Here is a 19,454-nt window from a genome sequence, read left to right on the forward strand (position 1 = left end):
GGGACAAAAAGCCAAAATCTCAACATTTTTCATGGAAGTGAAATTCTGCAATATTTTGTTTAGGTAACACTGAACTATTCCTGCAGAGGGAACATTTTAGTGTTTCTAAAACAAAATATGCCCCCTAGGAGCCTGAAGCCTTGGCAGCCCCAGCACTGTGGCAGCCATTCAGGAGTCAGGCAGAGGTGGTGACGGGAAACCAGGCAGATTTCTATTGGAAGTTTCAGCAAATAGTCACGGTCCTATGGCAGATTTCAATTGTGACAAAGACATTTCTGACAAAAAAAAACTTTCCATCAGAAAATTTCCAATCAGCTTCATTTGCAAGGTTTCTAGCATGTAGTGAAGGTTTCTTTAGTACTGGCTGGAGTATTACAGGTTTTAGGGTGGGTGGCAGATTCTCCTTGTCCAATGTGACATTAATAGGGCACGGGTGTTCTCTACTTCTACTCCATTAAAAGTAAATATCAAACTTCCAGGCTTCAGATTGCATTTTTTCTTCTAAAGATCCTGAGGGAGTTGTACTGTTGTCTTCACGAAAGGAGGGAACGACAGCTACTGAATGTACACTTCTGTCTTTCCAGACATTTGATCAGAAAAGTCTCTTAAAATAAGCAAAGATAGATTTTCGCAACTATGCAAAGTAATTAAAAATAGTGTTATCTGAAACCTGCTGGTTTTGGCTTTCACAGATGTCACGGGTCAAAATGGCAGGTTTGCGTTGGCAGGTGGTGCACCCTAAATTCAAACAAGCTTCAGTATCTTCAGCAAACTGGCCAGCTGGCATCTGTGCAGCACTCTGCTGCAGATAGTTGACCTTGTCCCCTCCTACGGCATCTTCATGGGGCCAACAAAGCAGGCATATTCTCTCCATCCCATCAGGATATTCAGGGGAGTGGGCAACTTGCCATCCCTGGTATTCAGCAGTACAACACTGGTCCTACTGCAATCTATCCTTACTTCATCTAGGGGAAAAAAGATGTATCCCAGAATACATCACAGGCATAGGGATCATTGCATGTAGCCACTTTCTGAAGAGATAGTATGGGAGCTAGCTGTAACTTCCACTAAAAGATTTGGCATAGGGGGAGTGAGGGATTTCAGGGCATCTGGTCCCCACCACCCAGAAAAGAAAGCAGATATCTCTAACTGGCCTTGACTGAGGGCTTAAAGGAAGGGAACCCCAGCTGAGGCCTCCTATGTTTGCACGGGCAATAAAGAAAAATTCATGGAAGCCTGTGACCTATCTGTGATTTTTACTTAAAATATGCATGTCAAAATGGAGAGCTGCAGGCTCCCCACACCACCCAGAGGTGCTTGGCTCGGAGCTGCAGGGTCTCCACACCACTGGTGGCTCCAAGCTCAGGGCACCCCCGCCACCTGCAGTGGCTCTGGCTTGGAGCTCTCGGGCACCCCCACTGGCCACGCTGCTCTGTGCTCCGGGGCCCCCCCGCTGCTCGTGGCCGCTGGGAGCTCCCAGAGTGGCGGGGACCCTACAGCTCCCCAGAACGGGGGCTCAAGTCACGGAAGTCTCTGGAAGTCACAGATTCCGTGACAAAGTCGTAGCACTAGTCATAAGTGATTTGTATGATATTGCGTTTCCATTACAGAAATTTCACAAAGCTCTAATTAAAAATAATTGAGCATCCCAGAGAAACCTCTCTGCTCCAACTGGCAAAATCCACATGTTGCAGAATTATTTGACAAGTCAAAAGCAGTTGATTATGCATTATTAGTTATGGATCAGTCATTTGTGGAAGAAAGGGTTGTTAATTTTTCAACAAAACAATGGAAAATGCCAATTTGTTGAAACCAAAAATGTTGTGAGAAAGGGTTGCTTTTGATAAAGTTTCAAAAAAAATTCAAAAAATATTTTGAAATTGTTGAAATGTCTCTTTTTAATATTTTCTAAATGAAGTTTTATTTTGTTCAAAAAACCCTTTCACTTAAAAATTTAAGTTACTTTGTAGTAAAAATAGGTTGAAAATTTCAATCAAATATGACTTTTTTTTATTTTCAAGATTTATTTCAAGGAAAATTTTCCAGATTTTCACTTTTTGACTCGGTTCGGGATGGGATAATTTTTCAAAATCTCAAAAATTCTTGTGGGATGGGAAAACAATTTTCTGATCAGCTGTATTTTGTGGTTCAAACTCTCATCCTATTTTTTAAAATTCCATTTAAACAAACTGCTCAGATTAATTAAATGGAATGATGGTTGATCTGATCTGCTGCTCCGTAAAACTGATCTCAAAACAAATGATCTGAAATTAAGGGCTTGTCCACATGGCCCCACAGTTCGGACTACGGGATGTTAATTGTAGGGAGCACTAGTGTGCTGTGCTGTAACTCCCCTGTTTGGATGCTGCAGACATTACAGGCGAGTCTCATCTTACACGTATTTAACATGCGCGAATTCAGCTTTGCGCGGTCGGCAAAAACAAAAAAACAAAAAAAGAGAAAAATAACAATTTAAATACTGTACCTGTAGTGCGGGTGATTCCGCCTGCCATTACACTCAATGTAATTTTGACTATACGCGATTTTCGCTTTATGCGCTGACAGCGGAACGTAACCCCAGCGTAAGATGAGACTCGCCTGTGTATCTATAACATACCTACTCCACATTAACTTAATGCTGTTTAAAGAGGACTACGTTTAAGCAAACTAAGTATTCTTTGGTTTGTGTCTACACCATCCACACACAATTCACATCCCCTATAGTCTGAACTGTGGGGATGTGTAGAGAGACATCTAAGAGAGAGACATTTTTCTCCTACTCTTTCTAAAAATCATTAGAAAGGTTTTTAAAATCTCAGACTAAGTTTACTTAAAATGGTTCTGTTTTGGAAAGGTCACTTGCAATAACATTCATTATAAATATTATTATTTATTTCTATGACTGTAGCGCCTAGGAACCTGAGGTATGGACTAGGACCCCAGTGTGGTAAGTGCCCACATAGTTCTACAACATATGTTTTTAAATCTGTGCATCTTATATGACTAACTTAGTTACAGCTAGGCAGATGGTACAGTACATTGCTCATTATAATGCTCTGCATAAGTTTCAAAAGTTAACATGATACATTATGAATGTGAAGTGCCACTATTACAGATGACATACATATCAATTTTATTAGTTATCTTCCCTTATGCCTCTACCCAAAGAAAAAAAATCTCCATGGGTACATTCCATTTAGGTTAAATTGATTGTTACATCCAGACAGACATCTCCAGTTTCCATAAGTGATACCTTTGTGAGTCAGTTCATAATGGCCAGTCATGGCAGTTCTAATAAACAGTATTCATACCGTGTAAAAATTCTAAGGTTTAGTTATCATCTGACACAACTACTTTTTCAGAACAATATTTTATTAAATGAAGCCTCCATAGCAGCAGTGAAAAAAGGTCAGTACCAATACAGGTTTTTATTTATATGTTCAATGTCTACCTTTCATATTAAGTAAAATATTTTAAAAGTCACACCTGCCACATAACCAGCTAGCATAAAGTAAGTCAATATGATAAATAAAACATAATTGCTTTCAACATTTTTACTAAATAAATGAAAGGAATCAATAGTAAACAAAGAATATGTTCTAAACATTCAGCAACATAGATGCCCACATAAAAATGAGCTACCAGTGAAGAAATTTGTCCCAATTGTGCTCTCTAGCTGAGCACAATGCTTCTGTAGGTCATGTAACTCTTGACAGACAATCAACGAGATGGCTGTAGTAGGTTTGTCCTCTTCAAATATCAGATATTTTATACCCTATTACAGAGTACCACCTCAGAAATGTTTTCTTAAGAATAATTCTCCATTTTCCCTGAACTGAGGTTAAATTTTACTGCTTTAATACTTAATGAAAAACTGACCAACTTCTTTTAACACCAGAAACAAACCACAGTACTATAATCCAACATGGGGAGTTATGATACAGGCAAGAATGGTAGGCATTTGATCCCCAAGAGGGTTTTATAGGTGCCCTGGCCAGGGTTTTCAAAAGCCTCTTGTAATTTTGGGTACCCAACTTTAGACACTTAAAAAAGGCACATGGTTTTCAAAAAGTGCTGAGCACGCCCTGAAAATCAGGTTCCTTTGAAGTGTCTCAAATTGGGCACTCAAAATGATTATTTACTTTTGAGTATCTTGGCTTACCGATACATAAAATCTAATATATACATACATTGGGTGAGACAGTCCCTTTTCTTACACGGCTGTGCAGGGGAGCTGTGTAAGAAAAGAGACTGTCTCACCCAATGTATGTATATATTAGATTTTATGTATCGGTAAGCCAAGATACTCAAAAGTAAATAATTATTTTGAGTGCCCAATTTGAGACACTTCAAAGGAACCTGATTTTCAGGGCGTGCTCAGCACTTTTTGAAAACCATGTGCCTTTTTTAAGTGTCTAAAGTTGGGTACCCAAAATTACAAGAGGAGGAGCAAGGGGAGCAAGGTAACATAAGGCCCTCCCTTACCTCATTGTGCAGGCTACCCATATCATAGGTGGCACAGTGGAGTGAGGGAGAGCAGCCTCTGTAGGGCCACTTTCCTCCCTCTGCATGTCAACATGGCCTTGTCTCTACCTCTGTAATGTACAGGCAGAGGGCTGGCATGGATTACTTCCCCCAGAGCAAGGGTGAACAACTGACCATATTATGAGTGAGTCACAATATGGTCGTTGGGCTGCTTCTGGAGCTATGCAATTTAGGATTTTTGGGTTTTGATGTGTGACTTTTGAACACTTGGACTTGGCAATACTGCACCTATTGATGTTGGTTAATTGTGAGGTTACTAGTCAAAGTAGCCAATATGCACTCTTGGTTAGGGTTAATTGTATAACTGTCTCCATTCTGTTTATCCTGATATTCCATGTTAACCCTTTCTAGTCTTCCCTCATTGTTCACATGTAGTGGATCTATTTGCACTCAAATGGGCATTGGTTTATACTCCTTTCATCTGGTTCTCTGTCTTATGCTAATATGATTACATTAGGAGTGCCCGGAAGATGGAGGGCTAGCAGACCAGGAAGCATAAGGTACTCAACTAAGCAGTAAATTTAGATATGTGTGTGTGTGTGTGTGTGTGTGTGTGTGTGTGTGTGTGTGTGTGTGTGTGTGTGTGTGTGTGTGTGGAGAGACACAAGAAGACAGACACACCAGGGTAGTGGGGTAGTACACAAACAATTTAAACATTGCTATTAGAAATGCTAAGGTTTTAAATGCAATTTTTCAATGTTACAATAGAAAAATTCCTCTAACTTGTATTCAACACCACAATTATTTTTAATAGAAATTAATCAATTTCACCACAGGTCTTCAATATGTTTCCTGAAATACACTAATGAATAAGCTAAACAATTCATGTTCCTGTTACTTTATGCACTAAGGGTTTAATTAATCAATTTCCAAGGGCTGAAAAAGCTATAGGGAATAGAATACATCAGAGCAGGGATAGAAATAATGCATACTAGTGGGAACTACTTTTAATAGAGTCCCCTAAAGAAAAGTGAACAGCAAATCAAAAATCATTAACAGGATTCTACAGTTCTGCCATCCATGTAATAATAAATTAGAATATGTAAAAGAGAAATCCATTAGAGCAAAATTCACTACTGCAACAACCTGCATAATTTGGGATGATGAGTAGAATCAGTATAAATATAAAAAGAATTCTCAGAAACCAATGAAAACACCCTCTGAATTGGAAATAACTGACAAAAAAATAATAGAGTTTTGACAGGAACTATGTAAAGATTGCTTATATATAAAATACACATCCTATAGTACTTAGAGTAAATTAAATCCATTTATCCTAGTCTAAAACACATCTTTGAACATCACGGTTAGTCCTTCAAAAACACCACACTATGCCCAAGATCTCATAATATATGAATAACCAGGTTGGGTGCCACTAACATGTACTTACTTGACTACTATGGGTTCTCTCTCTGCAGGGGAAAAAAAGAACACTAATTACATCACCACATTTCAGCAATCCCAGCAGGTAAAGGAGAAGGGGGGGGTCTTTCCTCTGCTTCCACCATAAAAAGCCTGTTATTCATTCAGCTACATATTAACAAGCAGCATATTCGCTCTGGCAGTATCTTTTTGTGGACTGCTCTTCATACAGAAGCAAGCAATCTAACCCACACTCCTTTCAAGAGGATATGGTACTACTACCAGAAAAGGATTACACAGAAATTTTTTCGAAGTGCTTTACTTGCCTTCTAGAAAGTCTGTTCAGGAATGAATAAGTGATTTACAAGGGAAAGAAAACATTCTGTACTAATTCTGAAGCTGAACCCATTTTATCAATTAACTAGAGGACTCCTGATAGAAAACTGCCTCTAGTAACCCTATGTAAATACATGCTATTTCATTTATCTTCTTCACTTCCCGCCCCTTGCCCCCTAATGTTTGTTACCATTTGCTTGTGCCTTCACTTAAATTACACTGCAGGCATGTATTAATGTAGGACCTATGACAATGACACTCCATTCCTGATCTGGGGTTTTAGGCACTACTACAGTTCAAATACTAAACAATAAACTATAGAGTCCCACAGAAAGACTGTTTTACTCAGTGGTTGATTTGTTATAAATAAAAGCTACAGGTATATATGAGGCATTCATATGTGCTTTGTTTTTGCCAGCAGCATGCATTTCCTGAAATCAACAATGCTGTAAAGAGGACTGTGGCCTGGACTAGTGGCTACTTTGAAGACTAAAAAAGGAGCATCTTCTTCAACTCTTCTCCCTCAATCCACTCCAGAAGTACCAGACATTTCCCTCCACTGCCAGCTTCTCACTGACTCATCTCAGGTTGCTTTGTAAAAAGTTGACTGAAAGATAGTTAAAATGGGCCTCCCTGCTTCAGATTCTGGAACAATGGTTTCTTCTATTTCAGATTAGTAACCATGCCTGAGTAATAATATTAAAAAAGTTGTGACAATGTCAGCTTCTCTTTTAGAAGCAGCAAGCAGCCATTTTCTGAAAGAAAGGCCACCATCAATTTTCAAGGGAGGATAAGGTCAAAGTATTCCAGCCCTTCCAATTTGGTGGAGAATTTTCAGATCAAGGGAAAACTGTCAGTTTACAAAGGCTTGATGCTTCAAAGCATTGGCTAGCACGACACTGACAACTGGGAGACTACCATCATTTATCAGGTTATACAAATAATTTCATATGGTTTTATAAAGCACTATATCATAATTTTATAAAATTAAGATTTAACAGCTGAGTTTAGATAATTACTTTTATATTGCCTAAACCATGTTGTTATTTTTTCATCTGGCCGTTTTAAATATGGATTTTATCCTTCATTTTTCTGAACTCACTTTATCCTCTTTTGTGAGCCTCTTGTCCTAGTCCTAATAAAATATTTTAAGTACATCAAAATACATTAAATTGATACATCTTGAAGTTACAAATAATTAATGCCTTACAATGATTCAACTATAATTCACATTTATTTTTCTTGGTATTGCATGTGGAATGATTAAATTTTTGTTCTGGGAATTAAATTAGTCTAACTAATAGATGCATTATTAAAATAAATGACAGATACAAAGTGTTGAAAATTTATGTTAACACAGTGCATCAACCAATCATATCAAGATTTATGCATCATGGTCATTTTGACTGACAACCCATTTATTTCTTTTGAACACAGCAATTGTATCAACACTCGTTTCAGATAGTGGGTAACTTGTCATAAGACTGCAACTGTGACATGCATTATGACATTAATTTATAAATGCCTTGCCTTGTTCATTTTCATTATATACACACATTTATAAATATGTATATATATATTTAAACATGCATATCACACATGGACCCCAGGTTGGCAGTGGGTGGCTGCCTTTCTGATCTCTACTTTCAGAGATTCTATGACACATGAAAGAGTATTAAGTGGGATTCTGTTTTTCTAGATAAAAATTCAAGTTGTCTTTTTCAGACTTGTAATTTTACAGACAATCTACTTTGCCAAATGTTTTTTTAATTTTATTTTTCAGAAGTTTTAACATATCCTTACAGATATATTCAAATACAGTGACAAAGAAAACACAGCAGGAGTACAGCAGTACAGTTCCACTTCCTCCAAAAGGGGAGAAGCCAAGTGTTCTAAGAAAGTATGAAATCTCTTTCTCCCAACCTGCCCCAATCTTCCTTTCCTCTCCTATCCCCAATCCTTACTTTTCTCTTATAAATACATTTGTCCTTGGATCAAATAATTCTTGTTTTTATCAGTAACTCTCATCATAGGCATGATCTCATCAAAGTCAATGGTGAAAGTCACTTTGGCTTCAATGGAGAAGGATCAGGCACTAAAAGTTCCTTTAGTTAGCATCGAACATTGTAACAAAGGACATAGATAACACAGAATGCCTTCCCTGAGCAAGTTCCAAGTGTATGAAAAAAGGTGCAGAAATGGCTGCAGAGAAGAGGACAAACAGGGTATCAAGTGTGGAGTGGAAGGGTGTCATATTTTTCAGACTAACCTGGATCAGTAGGCAGAGACAGAGTTAGGCAGAGCCTTTAGGAGAGGCAAAAAGCCTGAACCCGATGTGGTGGAAAAGGGGAAAACCAAAAGGGGGTCAAAGCCCCTGATTCAGCAGAGCACTTAAGCATGAGCTTAAGTACTTTGCTTTGCTGCACTGGGGCATACAATGCTAAAGATCAGAGTATATTTCTAGTTAATTACAAATAAAAAATAGGAACATAGCATTGCAAAGTCTTACATTGCAAAATCGGATAGGTTGACTACAACATAACTGTCACTGTATAAATATTTTGCATTAAAGCTGTTTGGGTTTGAGAAATGAGAGCCTTCTTTATGGGAATCAATAATATTCAGTAAAAACTAAGCGTTTTGGTGCCTCTCCCCATCACAGGGTATATTTATACATTCACAATTTTATCCTTCACTGACCATGACTATTTCATAATCAAGACGAAAGTCAAAATCCTGTAAAAAATACATATTTACACGCTTTTTACAGGCTCTCTTTTTCCAATCACACATTTTTAATAGTATTATTATTATCCAGTAGGATCCAGTCAATTTACTGATAAAGAGCTATTTTGCTTTTCACAAGATACATTATACTAAGTGAAACACTTCTGGTATGCTGGAAGATACCCGTGTTATTTATGCTGGAAGAGATCCATGTTATTTATGAATTTTTTATTTTAGTGCTCCGCTTGTGCCTCCTGATATAGTATGGTATGATCCAACAGAAGTTAATTTATAGTGGGGAGTTATGCGATTTCAGTGGACTACAAGTTTATAAATGAAACTACCACACTCTCAATCATGGAGATAAAGAGAAATCAAACAGAATGCCTGAACTATGATCAATTTGATTAATCAGCACTAGTGTAATTACACCTCACCAGAAATTAAATAGGAATATTTCTTTATTGTTGTCTAGGGGACTGATTGAAAAGTTGGCACATTTGTGAATATTGTGTTGCACGTGCCTGGTTTTCCTCAAGTTTTATACATTCCGGCATTGCTACGTTGACCTTATAAAGATAATGCAGTCTTCTCCAGGTGTGAGACTTTATTACCTACCAGTTAATTACACTCTAGTGACCCTGTATCTTTTCCTTTCAACTATTTATGATTACTTCAGGCAACCAATATTTCACATAATGGGTAGCCACCTTACAGATGGCCTACAGGTATTTAAAAAGGAATTATCTGTAGTGTTACATACTAATGGTCTTAAATAGCAAGGGTGCAGAATGTCATGACTCACTGGCTCCCACCTGTTGTGATAAAAAAATATAATCCAGTACATTCTTCATCTGATTTTAGTGTAACTCAAAAGTTTGTCTAAAACTTCCTGAGCATCTCTTTAAGATTAGGTTAGTCTAAAGACTTTTTTTTTTTTTTTTTAAAAGAATAACAAGCATACTATGTCATACAATACCTACTGTTGAGTGGGTAGTTAAAAATGATTGTTTTGCAGTTAATCAGTTATTACTGTTAATTAAGTTAGCTACATTAACATTAATTTTGTTCAGCAATCTTTTTGCAATAATCTGTGATGTACATTAGAATAACATCATAGCCTGAAGTAGGGAATATCCTAAATAGAATTTTTCCTCCCTTTCAATTTAAGTACCAGATAATTCTGGAGAGCTGAAAAAGGTTGAAAGGGCTGTATCCCCACAGCAGGGTAGAAAATATGAGTATACTTAAATCATACGTTGTAGAATAACCCTTTAACATGAACACAAACAAATAATGCTCATTACATGCACTAATATTTCTATCACTTCAGTTTAAGGCATTTGAGAACTCTGTAAAATAAACTGTTAAATCGGCTGTCATCAAGTTTTAGAGTAATTCTCTTATTAAAAGTAAAGTGATTTTAATCATATGGCACAATGAGAATTATACATATTAAAGGTAAAACCGAGTTAGCATAAAAGCAGGACAATTTAGAGCAACTGACCAATCAAATCCCCAGGAAAACTATCTTCTTTGAATCCGACCAGATTCAATGAGTACATTTTCCATGCTGAGGACATATCAGCACACTCTCTCTAATCAACAATACCATAAGTTTCGGAATATATTAAATGATGACTACTTCATCAGTAGAAGTATCTGGTGTTTTCTTATATTTTTGCTTTTTCTATTATTGATATAATCAGTGATATAACTTTTTAAATACTTTATAAATAAGATTTTTTTCCATCTATCTCAGGAGAGCTGGGTGAAAAAATATTTTAATTTGCTCCCAAACTAACTATACAATACTTTCAACTTCCAAGCTAGAAATTTTATAAATGTAGCATCACAACCTTTCTGTCTCAGTTTCCCCAGCTGTAACACAGGGTGCAATATAAGCAGCAGCAGTTGTCTCAACCAACTTGTGCTGCTTCAACCCTAACTGGAAGGACAACCTACAGGGCTGAAAGGTAGTTTAATCTTCGTGAGTTTATCCTGACACTCTGAATACGAATGCCAATTGTGACGGCTGTTTCAGCAGTGTGGCCAGCAGTCTTTGGGGAACTAGCCTGAACACCAACTCATTTCACGTAAGCCATTAAACAACTATCAAATAAATTAGTTATTTAAGACAAATCAGTGAAAGGCTCCAAAAATTCCCGTATCAAACCCTTGAGATGTATAATTTTGCAAATATAGTGCATGGGATCAGCACATTTTATAAGTCAAAACAGAAATTATGGTTGGTACAAACTCAACGTATGTACATCTGCCAGTTTTATCAGTGCAATGTCCCACTGCCTCTCCACTGCTGGAGTCGTTCTCTACTAGCAGAAGAGACTCTAGAGGGGAAAGGCTCTGGCAGAGAGAGAGAGGGGATGTTTGCTGGCTTTTTTCCTGCTGTTTCACCATGGCCAGAGCCTTTCACTGCCACTTATAGCTACAGACCACAATGTAGATGTGGTGTGCTTTTCACTAAGGGGTCTAGCTACATGTATACTACATGCCACCCCCAATGCTGAGAAGGATCACAGGAGAAAAGCACTTTGTGACTCATAAGACATTTAGGGACATCGTGGTTTGTAAACTTCTTGAATTATCCAGGGCTGAAATTTCTTATGAACTATCCCAGAAAGCTAGAACAGAGAGAATGGGGAGAGTGATTAAAAATTCTCAGTGGGGAAGAATCTACTTACTTGATGGGATTATGTGAAAAAAGCATCTCAATAGAACATGGTCAATTGTTGGGTTCTCCCATAGAATTGTAGATGTGCTAAGAATACTTCTGGGAGAATTCTACGCCACTGCGTGCATGCATAATTAATGTGCTGTGCATAATTTTTTTTGTCTGCAGAAAATATCTTCTGCTGAAAAGTTGTTGCAGTTCTGAGTTTTGCCCATCAGGGGCCACTGTGGTGCTAGAACAGAGCAGCGACTCCTGGGTGGGAGGAGCCCCAGCTGCTGATAGAGAAGAGAAGAGGTTGCCTGCCTGACAGCACTGTGCCTGTGGGTCCAGGTCAGGAGACAGGGGATGGTGCCGGGGGGAACAGACAACATGGGGCTGGGGGTGTCACAGACTGGGGGTCCTAAGGGCTATTGGGGAAGGACAGGCAGGGGCTAAATGGGAGTGGAGGTGCTGGGCCACATGGGGACAGGGGGAGGGGGTGCAGGGCCACATGAGGGAAGGGGGGTGGCTGAGTTGGGGCAAAGGGCCACACGGGGATGAGGGAGGGGGTGCAGGGCCACACGAGGGAAGGGGGGTGGCTGAGTTGGGGCAAAGGGCCACATGGGGATGAGGGAGGGGCTGCAGGGCCACATGGGGGCACAGACACACATGGGGACAGGGGAGAGAGGGTGCAGAAACACATGGGGATTGGGGTTGTGGCTGGCTGATGGGGTGCAGGGCCACATGGGGGAAGGAGGGTGGCTGAGTGGGGGCACAGGGCCACAGGGGGATAGGGCTAGGGGGGTGACTCAGTGGGGGTATAGACACACGTGGGGACAGGATGGAAAGGGTGCAGGGACCCATGGGGGTGGCTAAGTGAGGTGGAGACACACATGGGGATGGGGGAATGGTTATCTGAATGGGGGTGGAGCGACATGTGGGGACAGGGGGGAGGGGATGCAAGGACACATGGCATGGGGACACATGGGGATGGGGGCAGATGTGCCTGACTGAATGGGAGAGGCTAGGGTTCAGCCAGGGTCTGCATGGGGAAGGCTCCCTAACAATCCCCCTCTGCCCCCGCCCAAATCTGTTCTATATTTTCCCCACCTACACGCAACAACCCTCCAGGTTCCCTCCCTTTCCCTCAGCTCCTCTATTATCCCAACTCCCCCAAGCCTTTGCACTGCTTCTGAGGGGGTTGGGAAATACGCTTCAGTATTGTAGTTTAAATTAATTACTCAAAGTTCTGTATTTATATGCCTAGTATGGAATCTATATGACAAAAAACATTTCCTGAATCTTTTTCATTGTTTTCATTGTGTTGTTCAGGACATACATAACAGATATTTTGAAATAAACTACCAAAATAACTGGTGTGATTGTATTGTGTTATTTTGATAAATAAAATATGCAGAATTTTGCAGAATTGTAAAATATTGTGTGCAGAATTTAATTTTTTGGTGCAGAATTCCCCCATAACATAAGGTATTTAAAATGAAACAGATGGCTAGGCAGAAACGCTAATCACGTTTCAGTCCGCCAAAGGTTGAGGGAGGAGAGAGAGAATCAGAGAGACCTTGACAATATATAACTCAGGAACAAAGCAGATTTTTAACAGATGTTCATAAACTATACTAAATCTAGCTTCCTCTTTGACAATACTTTCCAATAGAATGAACACATCTATAACTTTTTAATACTCCATTCCTCATTCCCCCCCCCCTTTTTTTTTGTATATTCCATTTTTATTTCATGATTCTTCTGCTGCATTTTTGGCCTTGTGACATTTAATAAATACTGTAACTATACTTACCTATTTAAAGATGACCAGTGGACTTAAAAATATGGGCTTGTATACTTTTTCTATTCTTTATGATGTATAAAGGGCTAAAAGGTTGTAACTTTACCTCTTCCCCCATCTCCAAAATATAGAACTTCTGTATGTTCTTCACATTAAAAATTAAGGCCCTAACTAGGAAGACTTGACTGGAGATAGACAAAATGACATTGTCACAAAAGCCATGAAAATGAAAATTCTTCATCTGAAAATTGAGCAACTGAAAGAAGGACTTTTTAGTGTGACTATATAAAATCTTTGTTAACATTTATATAACATTAATAACTAATTTGTTAAAGATTTAACTTCCCAGTATTTTCAGTTTAGCTGTTGGGAGTTCAGAATGAACATCCCTGAGACATCCCAGAAGTCATTCAGCAAAATCAGAGAATAACAAACCTGACATTCCTCATAATGTTAAGGTTTTTTAAAAAAGCTGTCAAATTTTTAGGATTTCTTTATCCATCATAAGGAAGAAAAAAGGAACAACCTGATTTTTAAAGATCCTTTGCCAATCACTTTTAAAAGTGGGGATACTGAGAACATCTCTTTGATAGAGTTAGAGAACAAGTCTGTTACGCACAGAACTATTTACACTTTATTATCTAGACAGAAAATAATCATAGTCCCAGAGTTTTGTCTCAGTCAGAAGCAAGTCAGGGAGCATTTACCACTCGGATTAAAACCTTGGCTGTCAGTCAAGCTTTATCATAATATGCTGAGCACTGAAAAGACAGTTTCAAAGCCTCAGAGAGATGTCCAACAGCGACATTTTAAAAGATGCAGTTTAAACTATGAATCTACATAATTAAACTTATTTACAAAGTGATACTGTGGAATAAGCAGAGTAAGTACAGTTTCCGTACTGCATCTGCTGAACACCAAAATGTGTTGCATTGTTCACTGACTGCACATTCTAATATTTGCATTCATTTGAAAAATTATCAAACATTCAAATCAAATTACATGTGTTCTTTAAGGGGATGTATTTTGTGTGCTGTGTGTGCTCCAATGTGTTGCATACCCTACAGAGTATGAAAAGACAAAAATGGACATCCAGAGAGGCTGAGCAGAAAGCCTGCCTTGGGGCCCTTTTAATACATTTTACTTGGAGTGTTTATTGTAGACAAACATACCAAGACTATGTACTCAACTAAAAGTTATCTACATCAAGGAGCCTTTGACAGACTAATAATAAAAATACCCTCTTCTCTATAATTCGTAGAAACCACTGAAGGGCAAATATCAACACTAACAGCTTTATAAGCTATATTATATATACCTACTATTAAAATCCAATTATAATGAATACTTCCCCCATTTATTCCATTATAAGCCACTGTGAAGAAGTACAGCAATAGTGTTTCACAGATGTCAGTGAGAAATAGTAGTTTTTCGTTTAATTTGCTGAGGGATTATTTGCTTCTATTGATATCTCTCTAAGAAGAAGTTAACATTCTAAATAAAAATTCAATTTAGGTTAAAAAGTTACAGCCCATGAAGAAAAATTTCTAGAACAAACAAAACTGTTTGGATGGCTTACCTGCCAATATCTGTCATTCTATGCATGTCTCAATTCTCTTTTTAATAGCTTTTAAATTGCCCTACGGTTGTGCCGTTTCATTTTGTCCTTCCCTCTAGTGTCCCAGATGCTGAGTGACATTAGTGCCTCAACCAGGGCTGCTACTAGAATTGTATTACTGTTTGCCTTGCTGAGGGTGTATCATTTATTACTAAGTGAACAAACTTTTGGGATATTAAGACAATTTAGAAACACTGACATGAAAACACTACTCTCCCCCCCTCCTTCCCCAAAGCTCTCAGGACAGAGTAGGAGAAAGAATGAGGACTCCTGGGGACACAGCTTTCAGTACTAGCCAATGAAAGACACCATGACTTCCTGCTCCATACTATGCTTTCAAATGATATCCTTGAGAAAAAATTATCATAATGTACAATCGTGACGTACAATTCTGGCTGTGACCAGTAACAAACCACATAGCCTCTTGATGAATAGTGGGAAAACCCCAGCCTTGCTGGGGGCATTTAGCGCCCACATTCCCCATCTGGATCAATTCACCTGGATAACCAGTCTGAAGAGCCCCCTGGAGGTTTATGCCTTGCTCTTAAGAGATTTGGTGGTTTGGGGAAGATGCACAGAGCTCAAAAGTATGGAAGCTGGTGGGGCTCCTGCTCTTGATGCAGCCAACCTGATGTGGTAAGAGGCATGTCCACTTGAAATTTTCTCACATAACCTCAACCTTCAAGCAGGGTCAGTTCTAGGGTCCCCTTATTAGGGAAGGGGAGTGGGTACTGTGGAGCCCCAGGATGTCACTAGTTAAAACACAAAAAACCTTCCAGGAGTCCAAGGGCTAGGTAGACCATTGGAAAATCTCAGATTTTAAGAGTTTAAAAATTTAAAAATTGACTACTGTGTCAGTTATTTATATAAAGGGTGAAGACTGTACATACTGTACATATTTTGGCCAGTAAATAGATTAGGATTCCTTGGAGATAATTGGGGGGAGGGGTGCAAATGTCTCCAGGTCTTGCCTTCAAGTGAACATGCAACACAGACTGGCGTGATCCCTGCACATAGGATGTTCTGCAATAGATCAGTGTGATGGTGACTCAGAGAATTGATCTTGAACTGTCTGATTAGATGCAGATTCTTTGGCAACCCTGATTCCTCCCCAACATGAGACTTCCTAGACCTAATTGTAAATTTCTCTCCCTTATAAAGAATCCTCAATATGATGCCAGCATTACCACAACAGAAACCCAATGATATGGCAAAATATGGGGATTAATTTAAAAGTTTTTTTAAATTATCAGGAAAATAAAACAAGACTAAGTAAAACTACATACCATATATACTCGTTCATTAGCCCGTTCGTTTATAAGCCGACCCCTGCTCTTTGATGCGTCACTTTTTTACCAAAAATATTCAGCTTATGAACGAGTATATACGGTAACTCAGGTGAAGTTCTAAAAAATGTAAATTTAAATAGAAAATTCAGGCAAGTCTAGTATTACTGAAAACAAAGATTTCGAATCTTTAAGCTATATTTTAATTTTGTTAGAAAGTGTTCTACAAAACTACTAATACTCCTGAGATGAATACATGGTTGAATTTGCTTTTGAGGAATTTGTTGTTTCGCATGATCCACTTGAGCAGTGCAACAATATACTGCATCAACACAGCTTTGATTGAATTACAGCCTAGGATATCACTCCAGACAATACATTGTACGATATGAATCAGCCCTGATTTTGTAATGTATATTCAGTGCCAATCATCTTTTTATAAGATCGTGTAGTACATGAAAGTATCCCAAGAAAATACTGCTGATCTAAGAGCTGAAAGGTACATTATGGTAGAAGCTTCAGCAGAATAAAACAATTTATATGCCACAGAAAGAGAAAGAATTTGGACAAGTTCTCCAGGACCTTTTTGCAAATTCTCAGCTGTATTTCACTTCAGCAGTGTTTATACCATTTTCTTTTGCTTTTGAACCAACATTTGTGGAAGCAATGGTGTATTAGGATAAATGTTCATGAAACAATGGCACTACATTTTCTTCAGTGAATAATTTGATCAGTTCTAAACATGAATAAGCATGACTGAAGTTAAATGATACAGAATATCAACTAATTTACTAGAGAACCTTCAATGAAAATGTAAGGCAAAGTCAGCTGTATATAAAACTAAAGATTTAATTTGAAGGACTACATGCAATACTACCTGGCATCTTAAGACACCCCCCCCCCCCCCCCAGTATACAACCATAAGTTGGCTGTGAAGTGCTTACTAGGAGCAGCACTAAGATTGTGCGTTCACAGAAATATTCATATAAACCCAAATAGCTCTGTATTCATGTTTACATATATCACTGTCTTTTAATGCCTCAGGGAGCCATATATGAAGTCAAAACAATAAGCCCTGGCCCTCTCCTACTATTTCTTCCATTAGGGGAAAAAAAAAATCTGTTCCCTGTGAAATTCTGAAGTAAATTCAGTAAAGCTTCAAGAACTTCCTCTTAAAGCAAACGTGTTATTTTTACCCAGGGAATAACCAAAGTTTTCATTTTGGTTTAAAGACCTAAATTTGATATTATTTATTTGTACCTCCGTAGTGCTCAGGAGCCCTAGTACCGGACCAAGATGTCTTTGTGCAAGGTGCTATACACGGAACAAGACGACGGTCCCCTGCCTCAAAGATCTCTGGTCAGATTCTGGTAGGAGCATATATTGCATCTGTGAGTGGCCTATACAGCCTTGATGGACCAGCCAACTGCAGCCATCAGGGATACATAGGGTCTGTTTTTTGGGGTTTTTTTAAAACATAATAAAATTCTAATAAATAATGAATACAAGAGAAACATTACTTTGATTCTCAACAAACTCAAAAGTCAAACTGATCCAATATGTGTTTTAATTAGAATTTGTTTTTCCATTTTTTCAGGGTTTTTTTTTTTTTTTAAATGCTTCAAAGATCCAGTTTCTGGTCATGGCAAACCACCTGAGAAGTTTCTTGATGCATCTGAATAAGGCCTGTCTGAGTTATGCCCAGTCTCTTCATCTGGAATTTTTGATGACCATCTCAGGATGGTAGTATTTTGCCTTTATTGGGGGTTTTCATATATTAAACCCTTAGATTTTGTGTGTGTATTTTTAATTGTTTTCTGGACATCATCTGCAGTTCTTTGAGGCACAGTTACCTCATAGCCACCAATCCTTTAAGCATTTGTGGGAAGCTCTGTGTGATTGAGTAATCAACTTAAGGCTTTTGAAGATTTGGGGTTATTTCAAATAGAACCAACTTCACACAGTTGATTCTATTAAGCTATAAATATAGCTAACCTTGATTAGGAAATGAGTTTAACAGACCAAACTGGATTCATTATTATCTCTCACTCCTTAATGGGCCTGGTTTGATTTTTTTGTGTAAATAAAGCAATGCATTTTTTAATAATAGTTCACTTCAACACAGATTTATTTTAAAGATATGGCAGACAGTACTCAGAGACTGATTTGCACAGATCCAAATCTAATACACTTAAGTAATTTTTATTTTCTCCTTGTGTTGCAGAAAAACAGATTTATGGATAAATTATGAAAAATGCAAGTTGATAAAACCATTACAGTAATTGCACTGGTTGCATTTATTAATTTGTCACAATTAAGTCAATAAGAGCTTTAGTAATATCCTTATATTACTTGATTAGTTTTGAAAGTGATTATCTTAAGAACTTTATTTAATTGGAAGCCTCTCAATTTACAAGGAACATTAAACTCTCAGTAGCATTTTAAGATTATTCAACATATGCAGGTCAATTACCAGTAATCACTGTTTTATACAAATGCTCCATAAAAACTACAGTGTGACACTGACAAAGAGGAAAAAAGAAAGAGTGCTTTAATTAATGCTGCTGAGCTTCAATTGACATTTTCAAAATGAATGGGCATCTCTAGCCCTTATACATATAAAGCTTTCCTGAAACTGGTGCAGTTGTGAAATTGAATAAAGATAAAACAAAATAACTCTCTGCCTTAAAACAGATGAAGATAATTTGTCATGACTGATAAGTCACAAAATTGCAGTAACTGTACTGATGCCCTGCTGCACTTTAATTTCCAGATTAGAAAATTACAATTAATTTCTTAATATTGCTATGCCACATTTCTTCTTCCAGTTGTTAAAAACAGATGGCAATCAATCACTGTTAATCTATGTTGCAGAACAGAAGTGCTGTAGTTATTTCCATATGAGACACTCTGCAAAGATCTTTCTGCATAGCACCCTCTCTGGGAGCTATTTTTCAAATTATTGTAAGAAGGTGTTATAATAAGGGAAATAAATTATAATTGGATTTAATGTGGTCAGGAGAAAAGCTAGAGTCAACTTTATAGTAAGGGATTTTTAAGAGCCTTGTATGGGTGGAATACTCCAGAGAACCACATAGAGTATTT

At 38.0% G+C, this 19,454-nt stretch overlaps 1 protein-coding gene across 2 annotated transcripts in view; it reads right to left on the bottom strand.

Moving 5' to 3' along the window:
- MAN1A1 (mannosidase alpha class 1A member 1) overlaps positions 1-19,454 on the bottom strand; it is a 223,129-nt gene that overhangs the window by 51,935 nt on the left and 151,740 nt on the right. The window lies entirely within an intron of this gene.

The sequence above is a fragment of the Emys orbicularis genome, chromosome 3, assembly GCF_028017835.1.
Source record: "Emys orbicularis isolate rEmyOrb1 chromosome 3, rEmyOrb1.hap1, whole genome shotgun sequence".
Taxonomy (NCBI): domain Eukaryota; kingdom Metazoa; phylum Chordata; order Testudines; family Emydidae; genus Emys; species Emys orbicularis.